Genomic DNA, 13,679 nt, shown 5'->3' with positions numbered 1-13,679 from the left:
GGGAATCAGAGTGATGCTGGCTTCATAAAATGAGGCTGGAAGTTTTCTTTCGATTTCTATGTTTTGGAATAGCTTGAGAAAAATGGGTATTAATTCTGTTTTAAACCTCTGGTAGAATTCCCCAGGGAAGCCATCAGGTCCAGGGCTCTTATTTGTTGGGAGATTTTTGATAACTGATTCGATTTCCTTACTTGTTATGGGTCTGTTCAGGTTTTCTATCTCTTCCGGTGTGAATTTTGGTAGTGAGTTTGTGTTTAGGAATTTGTCCATTTCTTCTAAGTTGTCAAGTTTCTTGGCATATAGTTTTTCATAGTATTCCCTGATAATTGCTCATATTTCTGAGGGGTTGGTTGTAATCAGTCCATTTTCATTCATGATTTTGTCTATTTGAGTGCTCGCTCTTTTCTTTTTGAGAAGCCTGACTAGGGGTTTGTCAATTTTGTTTATTTTTTCAAAACACCAACTCTTGGTTTCATTGATCTGTTCAACTGTTTCTTTTGTTTCTATATTGTTTATTTCTGCTCTGATTTTTATTATTTCTTTTCTTCTACTGGGTTTGGGGTGCTCTTGTTGCTCTGCTTCTAGTTCCTTTAGGTGAGCTGTTAGATTTTGCACTTGCGCTTTTTCTAATTTCTTGAAATAGGCCTGGAGTGCAATGTACTTTCCTCTTAGGACTGCCTTTGCCACATCCCATAGAGTTTGGATTGTTGTATTCTCATTTTCATTTGTTTCCATATATTTTTTAATTTCTTCTCTAATTGCCTGATTGGCCCATTTGTTCTTTAGTAGGGTGTTCTTTAGCCTCCATGTTTTTGGGAGTTTTCCAGACTTCTTCCTGTGATTGATTTCTGGTTTCATAGCATTGTGATCTGAAAGTTTGCATGGTATGATCCCAGTTATTTTATATTTATTGAGGGCTGCTTTATGTCCCAGTATGTGATCTATCTTGGAGAATGTGCCATGCGCACATGAGTAGAATGTGAATTCCACGGTCTCAGGATGTAGCTTTCTAAATATATCTGTCAAATCCATCTGGTCAATGTGTCCTTTAACTCCATTGTGTCTTTATTGATTTTCTGTCTAGTTGATCTGTTCATTGCTGTAAGTGGAGTTTTAAAGTCCCCTGCTATTAGCACGTTCTTATCGATAAGACTGTTTCTGTTTGTGATTGTTTTATGTATTTAGGTGCTTCCATATTTGGTGCATAGACATTTATAAATGTTAGCTTTTCCTGGTGGATAGACCCTTTAATTATTATATAATGCCCTTCTTCATCCCTTGTTACTGTTTTTACTTTAAAGTCCAGTTTGTCTGATATAAGTATAGCTACTTCAGCTTTTTTTTGACTTCCTGTAGCATAATAGATATTTCTCCATCCCCTTACTTTCAATCTGAGGGTGTCCTCCTGTTTAAAATGATTTTATCGTAGACAGCAAATAGATGGATTTTGTTTTATTCATTCTGCTACCCTATGTCTTTTCATTGGGGCATTTAGTCCATTTACATTCAGTGTTATTATTGAAACATATGGGTTTAGAGGCATTGTGTTGTTTGTGGGGTTCATGCCTGTGGTGTGTCTCTAGCATCTTGCATTCCTTGCAACATTTCCCTCAGTGTGTCCCCCTCAGGATTTCTTGCAAAGCTGGTTTAGTGGTGACAAATTCTATCAATTATTGTTTATTTGGGAAGACTTTTATCTCTCCTTCTATTCTGAATGACAGGCTTGCTGGATAGAGGATTCTTGGCTGCATATTTTTTCTGTTCATCACATTGAAGATTTCCTGCCATTCCTTTCTTGCCTACCAAATTTCAGTAGATAGGTCTGTCACCACTCTGATAGGTTTCCCTTTGTATGTTAGGGCCCTTTTCTCCCAAGCTGCTTTCAGAATTCTCTCTTTGTCCTTATATTTTGCCATTTTCACTATGATATGTCATGCAGAAGATTGATTCAAATTACATCTGAGGGGAGTTCTCTGTGCCTCTTGAATTTCAACGTCTACTTCCCTCCCCAGGTTGGGGAAGTTCTCTGCTATAATTTGTTCCAGGACTCCTTCAGCACTTTTCCCTCTCTCTTCCTCTTCTGGTATTCCTATGATACAGATATTGTTCCATTTGATTGTATTGCTGAGCTCTCAAACTCTTCTTTCATGTTCCTGGATCAGTTTGTCTCTCTTTTTCTTAGTTTCTTCTTTTTCTATAATGGTGTCTTCTAAATCACTTATTCTCCTTTCTGCTTCTTCAATCCGTGCATTGGACACCTCCAGTTTATTATGTATCTCATTTATCGCATTTTAAATTCATCATACCTATTTTTATGCTCCATGGTGTTTGTACCCATAGTTTCTTTGATGTCCTCCATGCTTTTTTCAAGCCCAGCGATTAATTTTACTATTATTGTTCTAAATTCTTGTTCAGTTATGTTGTTTATATCTGTTTTGAGCAGTTCTTTAGCTGTCAATTCTTACTGGAATTTCTTTGGAGGAAAGCTCTTTCATTTCATCATTTTGGTTAGCTTTCTATCTCTTGTTAGTTTTAAAAACTTGTTATGCTCTCTGCACCTGTGAGCGCTGCTGTACCCAAGAAGGCTCTTTGAGTGACCAGGGCCTATCCGTTTAGAAAGTGTTCTTTGAATGGTATCTGTTGGTCTCTCTTGTTGAGACCTTGGTTATTTTATTTTCCTACTCATAGTGGTATTTGGGACTCTCCATCATGTGTATTTTGGCTTTTTTCTTGAGGTAGCTCTGGATAAGTAAACTGACAGACAAACACATAGGGAACAAAGGCACACAAACGCACAGACAAATCCAACAAACACACAAACTGAAAGGGAAAATGAAAAAGAAAAGAGATAAGAGAGAGGAGGCAAGGCGAATAATAAAAAAATAAAAATACATAAAAAAGAAAAAAAGAAGAAAAGAAAAGGAAAAAAGAAGAAACCCATTAGACAAAGAACGGTTTAAAGCATATAACCAGATTTCCCAGCTACAAATAAATAGGCAGGTGTATGCAGTGCTGGTTGAAGAGCATAAAGAAGGAGAGAAATGACAGGGTGGGGATGAGGTGAAATTGGAAATGAAATGAGCAGGCAGAAGGAATAAGAAGCTTTTTTCAAAAAGCAAAAGAGTGGAATATGGTTGGAGAAGAGGAGAAAGAAATGCCGATGGTGTTATCCAAAGAAACTATATAGTCTGATTACTCCAGAGAGAAAGATTAAAAGTTAGGTAGGTGTAGAATTTACATCTAGAGAACGGATTAAATGTGACTGTTTAAGCAACCCAGTGACCAGAATTAATCAGGGCAGTGTATCCATGTTGGTCTTGCCCCAGCTCCAGTAAAAAAAAAAAAAAAAAAAGGAGGAGGGCAGCTCTCTAGTGGGGATGGGCATGCTTTCATCCAATGTATCAGGTGAGAGTCCTGCCTTGGCAGTTGTGGGGAGAAGAGTGTCAGCACTCCAGTCTCTTCTTGAACCAAGCGCTGCAACTCATTTTTTGGGTGTGTAAACTCCCTGTGCCGGGGGCGCAGCCAAGGTGGACCGTGCTCTGTATCCCACGCCAGGCCTCGTTTCCAGATCCCAGTCCGCATGCCCCACTGAAATTGCCAGAAACACAATTTCTGTTTTTGTGCTTCTGGGGATTGTGCCAGAAGCCGCTGCTCCTGTCTCCCCCATGTTGGATTGGCGAGTGAGGAGCAGTTTCATCTGGGGGTTGCCGGGGACGATTGCATCCCCCCTAGGGTCAGCTGGAGAGCAGGAAACCGGGTCCCTCTGTGTCCCGTCGCCCGAAACACAAACTCGCGGGCAAATCTCCCAGTTTTAAGCTCTTCTCCTCCCCTCTAGGGATCCAGCCGAACCAGAAGCACAAAGGCGTGGCTGCCACACGTCCCCTCCAGGTTGAGCTCTTCTATTTAATATTATAATTGAATTATTTGGTACAGTTATTAATTGAGTAGTGTTCTTTCTGATGATGGAAAGAGGATATGAAGTCCTCTGTATGCTGATTACATCATCCAACTGTGGATAGAATAATCAGCCTCCATCGACCACTGAATCTTTCAGCCAATTACTGGCAAAATGGGTTCGAAAATCAAACATACAAAAGCAAATTTTTCATTTTAGTTAGATGCTTGGCATTCTGATGGACAGTAGGAAAGACTTCCATTCCTCGTGACTCATCTTTTATCTGGAGTACAGTTTTGTGAAGGATCCGTTTTTGTTTGTCAATTTTGTTTATCTTTTCAAAGAACCAGCTCTTAGTTTCATTTATCTTTTCTGAAGATAAGGGATGAAAGGAAATTACTTTTTTTAAAATATCTGTTTATTTGTTTTTTTAGAGATAAAGATTGGGGAGGGGCGACAGAGGGAGAGGGACAGAGAATCTTTTTTTTTTTTTAATGTTTTATTTATTTCTAGGAGAGAGAGAGACAGCGTGAGCAGGGGAGGGTCAGAGAGAGAGGGAGTCACAGACTCTGAAACAGGCTCCAGGCTCTGAGCTGGCAGTCAGCACAGAGCCCGACGCGGGGCTCGAACCCACAAACCGCGAGATCATGACCTGAGCGAAAGTCGGACGCTTAACCGACTAAGCCACCCGGGCGCCCCAAGGGACAGAGAATCTTAAGCAGGCTCCACACCCAGCACAGAACCTGATGTGGGGCTTCGTCTCATGATGGTGAGATCATGACCTGAGCTGAAATCAAGAGTTGAATGCTTAACCGACTGGGTCACCCAGGCACCCTAATATTTGTATATATTGTCAGATGAAGACCACAATAAGTCTAGTTAACATCTGTCACCATACATTGTTACAAATTTTTTTCTTGTACTGAGAACTTTTAAGATTTAGTTTCTTACAACTTTAAAAATAAGAGTTAACTATAGTCACCATGCTCTACATTATATCCCAGGACTTACTTAATTTATAATTAGAAGATTGTACCTTTTAACAACCTTCATCCATTTTGCCTACCACCCACACCCTACCTCTGGCAACCACCAATCTGTTTCTGTATGGTTTTTTTGTTTGGTTGGTTGTTTTCTTGTTTTTATCTGTTTGTCTTTATTTTAGGATTCATGTATAAGTGAAATCATACAGTATTTGTCTTTTTCTATCCGACTTTTTTCACTTAGCATGTTTCTCTTCAAGATCCATCCCTGTTGTCTTAAATGACAAGATTTCATTCTTTTTTATGGCTTAGTAATATTCCATAGCACGCACACGCGCACGCACGCACACACACACACACACACACACTATGTTTTCTTGGTCCATTCATCTATCATTGGACACTTAGGTTGCATCCATGTCTTACCTATTGTAAATAATGCTGAAATCAAAATAGGGATGCATATACCTTTGCTAGTTGTGTTTTTTTTATTGTTGTTGTTTCCTTTGGATAAATACCCAGAAGTAGAATTGCTGGACCATATGGTAGTTTTTTTTAATATTTTGAGGCACCTCTATACTGTTTCCCATAGTAGCTGTACCAGTTTACGTTCCCACCAGCAGTGCAAAGGGTTTCCCTTTTCTCCATATGCTTGCACTGTCCTGCTGCCCTATGAAAGCTGGTAGGTGTGCCCTGCCCCTACCCTATCCAGGTGCCTCACTGAAGCAGGCAGGCATGTGCAGAGCACACACGGGACTTTCCTTGGTAATCTGGCTCTGGTAGCAAAGGAAGCTTGTGCTTCTGAGTCCCAAAGGATTGTCATAATTGAAGAGACAGTTCTTGGCAGGCTCCCACCTGCAGGACACCTCACAGATAGCAGACTGAAAAGCATTCCATGTCTGCCTCTGAGAAAGGCTTATTTACTTGTTCTGGAGCTTCAGTCTGAGAGGCAGGTGTCAGATTTGCTCCATATCCAGAGGACACAGAGATGCTCTCAGGGATCATAGGCCATGGGATCACATCTTTGTGTGTAACAACATGTTACTGAACAACTACTGGGTTACAGAAGGAATCACAGGAGAAAACCAAACATACCTAGAGACAAATGAAAATAGAAATACAACATACCAGAATTAATGGGAGGCAGTAAAAGTGGTTCTAAGAAGGATGTTCATAATAATACAGGCCTACCTCAGGAAACAAGAGAAATCTCAAATAAGTAATTTAACTCTACACTTAAAGGAACCAGAAAAAGAATAAATGAAGCTTAAAGTTAGAAGAAAGGAAATAGTAAAGATCAGAGCAGAAATAAATGAAGTAGAGACTAAAAAGGCAATAGAAAAGGTCAATGAAACTAAGAACTGGTTCTTTGGAAAGATAAACAAAATCAACAAACCTTTAATTAGACTCACAAAGAAAAAGAGACAGGACTTAAAAAATACAATTGGAAATGAAAGAGGAATAGTTACAACTGATAAAAGTATCGCGGAGACTACTATAAACAGTTATACATCAATGAGAAGAAATTGGATAAATCCCTAGAAAATAGTCTTCCAAAACTGGATCATGAGGAAAGAATAAAACTGGGTAGAGTGATTACTAATGAGATTGGTCCAATAATCAAAAGCCTCCCAAAACCCAAAAGCCCAGGACCAGACAACTTCACTGATGAATTCTACCAAACATTCAAAGAAGATTTAATACCTATACTTTTCAAACTCAACTTCTAGAATCGGAGAAAACATTTCCAAATCATGTATCTAAAATGGGACTATTATTCAAAATATATAAAGAACTCACACAACTCAGTAGCAAAAAAAGAAAAAAGAAAAAACATTTCAATTAAAAAGTGGCCCAAGGCTTTATTATATAGTTAAGCAGAACATGTGGCTCATTTTGGGGATGCTGAAGGCGATTAATGGGTTTCAGAGTGAAGGTGGCAGTTTGAAAACTACCTTCATTTTGAGGACCTGCCCATTTAGCTATTTTGGAATGCAGTTGTTTCCTTCCTGAGTTTCAAATATGAGACTGCTATACTCATATTACAGTATTCAGTGGTGAAATCTCATCTGTCACTCTAATTCCTATTCCTTTGAATTTAGAAATAGAATAAAGTTGTATTTAAAGTTTAAAAAGAGGGGCGCCTGGGTGGCTTAGTCGGTTAAGCGTCCGACTTTCGCTCAGGTCATGATCTCGCGGTTCGTGGGTTCGGGCCCCGTGTCGGGCTCTGTGCTGACTGCCAGCTCAGAGCCTGGAGTCTGTTTCAGTCTGTGACTCCCTCTCTCTCTGACCCTCCCCTGCTCACGCTGTCTCTCTCTCTCTCTCTCCTAGAAATAAAAACCTTAAAAAAAAAAATTAAAAAAAAAATAAAAATAAAGTTTAAAAAGAGTGGGGAGGGCAAGGATCTGGATAGATATTTGTCCAGAGAAGTCATACCACTGGCCAACAGGTACATAAGAAGATGTTCAATATCATTAGTCATCAAGGAAATGCAAATCAAAGCTATAATGAAATATCACCTCACATCTGTCAGAATGGCTATTATCAAAAAGACAAGAGATAACAAGTGCTGTGAGGATGTGGAGAAAAGGGAACACTTGTGCACTGTTGGTGGGAATGTAAAATTCCACAGCCACTATGGAAAACAGTATGGAGGTTCCTCACAGAGTAAAAATAGAACTACTATTTGACCTAGTAATTCCATGACTTGGTATTTATCTGAAGAAAACGAAAACATTAATCCAAAAAGGTATATGCACCCCTATGTTTCTTGTAGCATTATTTATCATAGCCAAGATATGGAAGCAACCTAAGTGTCCACTGATGGATGAATGGACCAGGAAAATGTGATGTGCATGTGTGTTGGGGGGGGGGGGTGTATACACACGGAATATTACTCAGCTACAAAAAAAAGAATGAAATTTTGCCATTTGGGACAAGAAAGATAGACCTTGAAGGAAATCTGCTAAGCAAAATAAGTCAGGTAGAAAAAGATGATTTCACTTGTATATGGAATCTAAGAAAATAAATAAATAAAACAAAACTCATAGAGAAGAGAACAATGGTTGCTAGAGGGCAGGGAGGGTGGGAGTGGGCAAAATAAGGGAGGGAGGTTGAAAGGTACAAACTTCCACTTACAAAATAAATAAGTCTTGGGGATGTAATGTACAGCGTGATGGCCATAGTCAACAATATTGTAGTGAATATTTGAAAGTTGCCAAAAAAGAAAATCCTAAAAATTATCATCACAAGAAAAACATTTATAATTTTGTATGATGGTAACTAGACTTACTGTGGTGATCACTTCGCAGTATATACAAATATTGAATCATTATGTTGTACACCTGAAACTAATATAATAATGTTATATGTCAGCTATACCTCGACTTTTAAAAAAATCAGTAAATAAAAAAATTCCTTTCTGTTAAAAGTCAAAGAATGCTAGTTAATAAATGTAGGTGGAATAATAGAACTAGAAATATCACCATTTTCCAACCTCCAGTGCAATGTCTGATTGATGGAAAGATCATCAGAGGATGGTACAGCTATTGGGTAAAGTGTTGGGGAGGTAACTATAGTCATATGGGCAAGTATCAATGACAGATAACATAATAATTACAAAAGAAAAATGTACTTTGGGGCGCCTGGGTGGCTTAGTTGGTTGGGCGTCCGACTTTCGCTTGGGTCGTGATCTCGCGGTTCGTGGGTTCGGGCCCCGCGTCGGGCTGTGTGCTGGCTGCCAGCTCGGAGCCTGGAGCCTGTTTCGGAGTCTGTGGCTCCCTCTCTCTCTGACCCTCCCCTGCTCATGCTGTCTCTCTCCTAGAAATAAATAAAACATTAAAAAAAAAAATAAAAAAGAAAAATGTACTTTTACAATGGAGAGATCTGGAAGGCATCAACATAACTGGTGAAACTTATCAACAATAATAGGTAAGCTGAAAATATGTACCTCTTGATTTAGCATCATAGGAAGTAAACATCATCAAAAATGTTTAACTCAGATTTGATTTGAGGTAAATAATGAACAATTCTAGATCATGGGGCATTCTACAAAACAACTTCTCAAAATGTTAACGACAAATTATTTTTCTAAAAGCTGAAAGATTAAAAGAGATAAAAGAGAAATGATAGCCAAATGAGCTGTATGACTTTTGGTTGAATCCTGAATAATTTTTAAAAATCAGCTAGGAAGAATATTTCAGGGACAATTGGGGAAATATGAACATAGGATGTATATTCGGTAGTAATATTTTATGTATGCTACGTTTTCTGATATAATGATTAGATTGTGATTAGGTAAAAAAAAAATTCCCTATTCTCTTATATGGTTAAAGAAAAAGCATAAATAAATAACAAATAAATAATAAAATAAGGGGAATGTGTGTGAGAGAGAAAGGAGAGGGTATAGAAAAACTTGAGATATTTCAAAATTTAAAGCTGGAAAGAAATAATTTGAGGGACAGATTATGTCATGTGTTCTTTTTTTTTTTTTTTTAAAAAGATTTACTTTATTTTTGAGAGAGAGAGGGTGTGCAGAGGGAGTGAAGCAGAGAGGGAGAGAGAATCTCAAGCAGGCTCCATGCTCAGCACAGAGGGGCTCCATCCCATGACCCTGGGATCATGACCCGAGCTAAAATCAAGGGTGGGACACTCAACTGACTGAGCCACCCAGGCGCCCCATTGCCGTACATTCTTCTTTAAAAAAATAAATAAATAAAATAAAATAGTGCATGAGTAAGCTCTTTGCCAATACAAGAACTCAGTGAAAATTTTGATTTTGCAAAAGAAATGGGGTAGAATTGAAGGCAACCAGCATATTTCCTACAATGTGGCATTGTTCTTAGTTAAATGTTGTGAAAATATGCAATCCAGTAGTACTGAGATGTCAAAATGAAAATCTCCCTAGGTTGTTAATTCAGGTGGATACCCACTTCTTTTCCTTTGAGAATTACCTGTTACCTTTATTGGGTAAAGAAAAAAATCCTGAGGTGTCTGAGTGGCTCAGTCAGTTGAGTTTTCAACTTCAGCTCAGGTCATAATCTCACAGTTCATGAATTCAAGCCCTACATTCAGCCCACTTCAGATTCTGTCTCCCTCTCTCTCTTCTCTCTTTCTTGCTCTATCTCTTTCTGTCTCTCAAGAGTAAACATTTAAAGATAAAGAAAAAGTTCTCTGCTAAAATAATGTGCATCAAAATAACAATATATTGCCATTTTGCATATCAAATTAAAGTCACAACTTGCCTGTTGGCTCAGTCAGCATTCTGGAGAAATGCACGATATTCCTGGACAAGGACCAGACGTGCTGTGAAAGCACTCCACCTGCCTCAGAAGCCAAGTACTGTCCTCTCCATGTTGCTCTTCACATGCAGTGCTGCTGTTGAGTTTCCTGTGCCAGACTTCCCACTGTCAGCAGCACTTTAGACAGAGCTGTTTGTCATAAGGATAAACAGCTACCAGAGCAATTAAGAGGCACTCTCTGACTTGGGGGCAAAGTCTGCCAAGGTTTTAATTATTCTCTTTCAATTTATTTCAACAAACAAATACTAAATGCTTACTGTATGCAGGACAGGGTCCTGGCACTCCCTAGGATACCAATAAATAAAATGTGATATGTGCCTGTGAAAGGTGTATATTCCAGGGAAAGAGGGCTTGAGACAGCTACAGCAGCATCTATTATTAAAAGGTAGAGAATGAAAAGTGATTTAAGAGGCAGACAAACAATATCCTATGAGTTTTGATATTCAGAGGCTTGGCTTTTAGTGCTATCATGCAGGTTTTTCTTAAAATGGAGGATTGAAGCCCAGTCATCCAGATGGTTTGAGACATTTACAGAACCATGATTCATAGACGTGAGATCTGGTTGTATTTTTTTAATTGTCCTCCTTTCTGATGTTAATTATTGCAACTAGGCTGCCAAGCAAACATCTGTTCAAGGTTGAATTCTGGAATCAGGCTTGCTACTTTGGCTCAGCTTGCTGGAAACTTCGAACTTCACATGGAATATTGTATAATCTCTGTAAATATTGCAAAGTGTGTATAGAGCATCAAACTATTACAGGTTAGTACCTGACCAGAAGATTTACATAAAAGAAGAAAACAACAAATAAATAAACTGACATATATTAAAGCCTACAATTAGTAAACAGACATTTTAAACCATTCACATTAAAATAATAATATTGCCAGTTTCGTTTATTATATTAAAGGCAAAAGTTTTGAAGATTTTTTGTGTTGTTTAGTTTTTATGCTTGTTTTTCGAACGATGGTACTCGTCAGAGCAAGGTGTCAAATTACTATTATAGACTGTAAATAAATATGGCTTTTGGAAAGCCATTTGGCAGTATGTATCAAGAGGCTTATTATAATCACGTACTTTGATCCAGTAATTCCAATTCTGGGACTTTATCCTAAGGAAATAATCTGAAATACAGAAAAAGCTTTATGCATAAACTCATTCATCACCACATTATTTATAATATCATAAAATTAGAACCAGCCTCCATAGGTTACTGTGACTTCTCCACTTTCCGAAGTATTATGCAACATTCAGAAACAATGATTAGGTGGCAATCGTGTGGAAAATGCTCATGTTGTATTATGTGGGAAGGCAAGGTACCAAATTGAATTTAGAGTGATGTAGAATGAATGTAGTATAGTCTAGAAGGAAATAGGTGAGTATGTTAATATTGGTCATATTTGGATAAGGCAAAGCCTAATTTTTTACCCTTTTTATGTTTTCCAAATTTCCTTTACAGAATACTTTATAGCTGCACAAATACAGTTGCCCTCTGAGACTGTCATCAAACACTTCCCCACACCCCAAACTCCCAGTATGACTGATATCTGTTCTAGTTTTAGCAGGTGAAGCCCATACCATATCTACTTGGCTTATTTTTTTTTAATGTTTATTTATATTTGAGACAGAGAGAGACAGAGCGTGAGCAGGGGAGGGACAGAGAGAGAGGGAGATAGAAGTTCCGAAGCAGGCTCCAGGCTCTGAGCTGTCAGCACAGAGCTCGACGTGGGGCTTGAACCCACAGGCTGCAAGATCATGACCTGAGCTGAAGTCGGATGCTTAACCGACTGAGCCACCCAGGCGCCCCAATATCTACTTGGTTTAGAGGGGAAAATATATTTCTACTCTTCCTCAAAAAATGGTAAGCTTATTCATCAGTTAGACACAATTTATATAGTTTCACCAAATACACTAGGGATCCAGTGAAATTTTGGTCAGCAAGTAACAGTTTTGACAACTGGTGCATTTAAAAAAACTAATAAAAAGGGGCGCCTGGGTGGCAACTTCAGCTCAGGTCATGATCTCACGGTCCGTGGGTTCAAACTCTGTGTTGGGCTCCGTGCTGACCCCTCAGAGCCTGGAGCCTGCTTCAGATTCTGTGTCTCTCCCTCTCTCTGCCCTTCCCCTACTAGCACTCCATCTCTCCTTCTGTCAAAAATAAATAAAAAATTTAAAAATGTAAAAATCAATGCTCTTGAATGGAAGCAGCTTAGGAACACTTTAAAGGACTTGAATTAAGAAGAATGGGCTGACCAATCGAAAGGGCCAGAAGCATTTCTCTCCCTACATCCCAGCCTTGTTCTTTCAATTAGCACGTTGGGTATAACAGCTAGTTTTGGCCAGCAAAAGATGTAGCCATTCCCCTTAAGGGAGTTTGGACTTCTGGCCAGTGTGAGGTCTCTGCCGTGGTAGTTATGATTGATCATTTCCATCTTCTTAGAACTACTGATAAAGGCCAATTAGGCTGTCACTCCCTCTCCGGCTCCTAAACCCCTTAAAATAGTCCAGAACAGGGCATTAATTATTCTACCTACAAGACCACTTTATATACTAGACAAAACAAAATCACGTTTCCTCCCCTATAATAGTTGTTGTCTTTGGACTAAGAGCCCCATGTTTCCCAAATTCATCTGTATCTCTGTGTCCTGCTTGACCCTTAGCCTTCTGTGACTAGAGACTCATCACCTGGTCATTACCTAGAAAATCAACACTAACTATATTCACCTCTTTTTGAATTTCAGTGAATACTTAGAATCAGAGTTATGAACCTACTCTGTGCCAAGAGGTGGGTGAGGTATTCCTGCCCTCTAAGAGTTTATAGGATAATGGGAAAAGCAGGCACTTACTCTGGAATGGAATAAATAAACTGACTGCTAATACAGGCTGCTACAGGTGATTAAGAATCACATGATGCAGTTTTGAAGGATTAGGAAAGTTTTCCAAAAGGGTGTTGACATCAAAGCTAAGACCTGCAGTGTTTCAACAAGAAAAGTATATGTGAAGAATGTCCCAAGTAGAAGGAACATGTTTCAGAGGCAAATAGAGTGTGACTGGGTTGTAGTCAGCAATGGTGGGGAGTAGCATTTGGGAGTCCAGAAAAGTAGTCACATCATGAAATGGGTCTTTATTTAACATACTAGGGAGTTTTCACTTTATCTGAGCACAGGAGTATTATTGAAGTATTTTAACTAGTGGATTATCATGGTCAGATTTGTGTTTTAAGAAAAGTATTCCCAAGCCTGGATTTAGTGGCAGTGGACATCAAGTAGAATTTTGTTGATTGATTGAGGGAGAGATGATGCAGAAGAAGAGTCAAGAGGAAATATTTTGTTTTCTGGTTACTGTGCCATTCACTGTGCTAAGGAACATGAAGTAAAGTGGGCCGTCAGGGAAAGATAAAGAGATGATTTGTTTTAGACTGACTTTGAGGTATTTATTTGACTGGAGATATGGGAATTGCATCTGGCTATCAGAAGTTCAGCAGACAGATCTGGGCTGTAGAG

General features: G+C 38.8%; 1 protein-coding gene across 1 annotated transcript in view; it reads left to right on the top strand.

Annotated features, from left to right (window-relative positions):
* RNF217 (ring finger protein 217) overlaps positions 1–13,679 on the top strand; it is a 140,485-nt gene that overhangs the window by 58,000 nt on the left and 68,806 nt on the right. The window lies entirely within an intron of this gene.

Source organism: Hyaena hyaena, unplaced genomic scaffold, assembly GCF_003009895.1.
Source record: "Hyaena hyaena isolate Hyena2069 unplaced genomic scaffold, ASM300989v1 scaffold_561, whole genome shotgun sequence".
Taxonomy (NCBI): Eukaryota; Metazoa; Chordata; class Mammalia; order Carnivora; family Hyaenidae; genus Hyaena; species Hyaena hyaena.
Note: the sequence above shows the minus strand (reverse complement) of the source record. Positions and strands in the feature narration are given on the sequence as shown.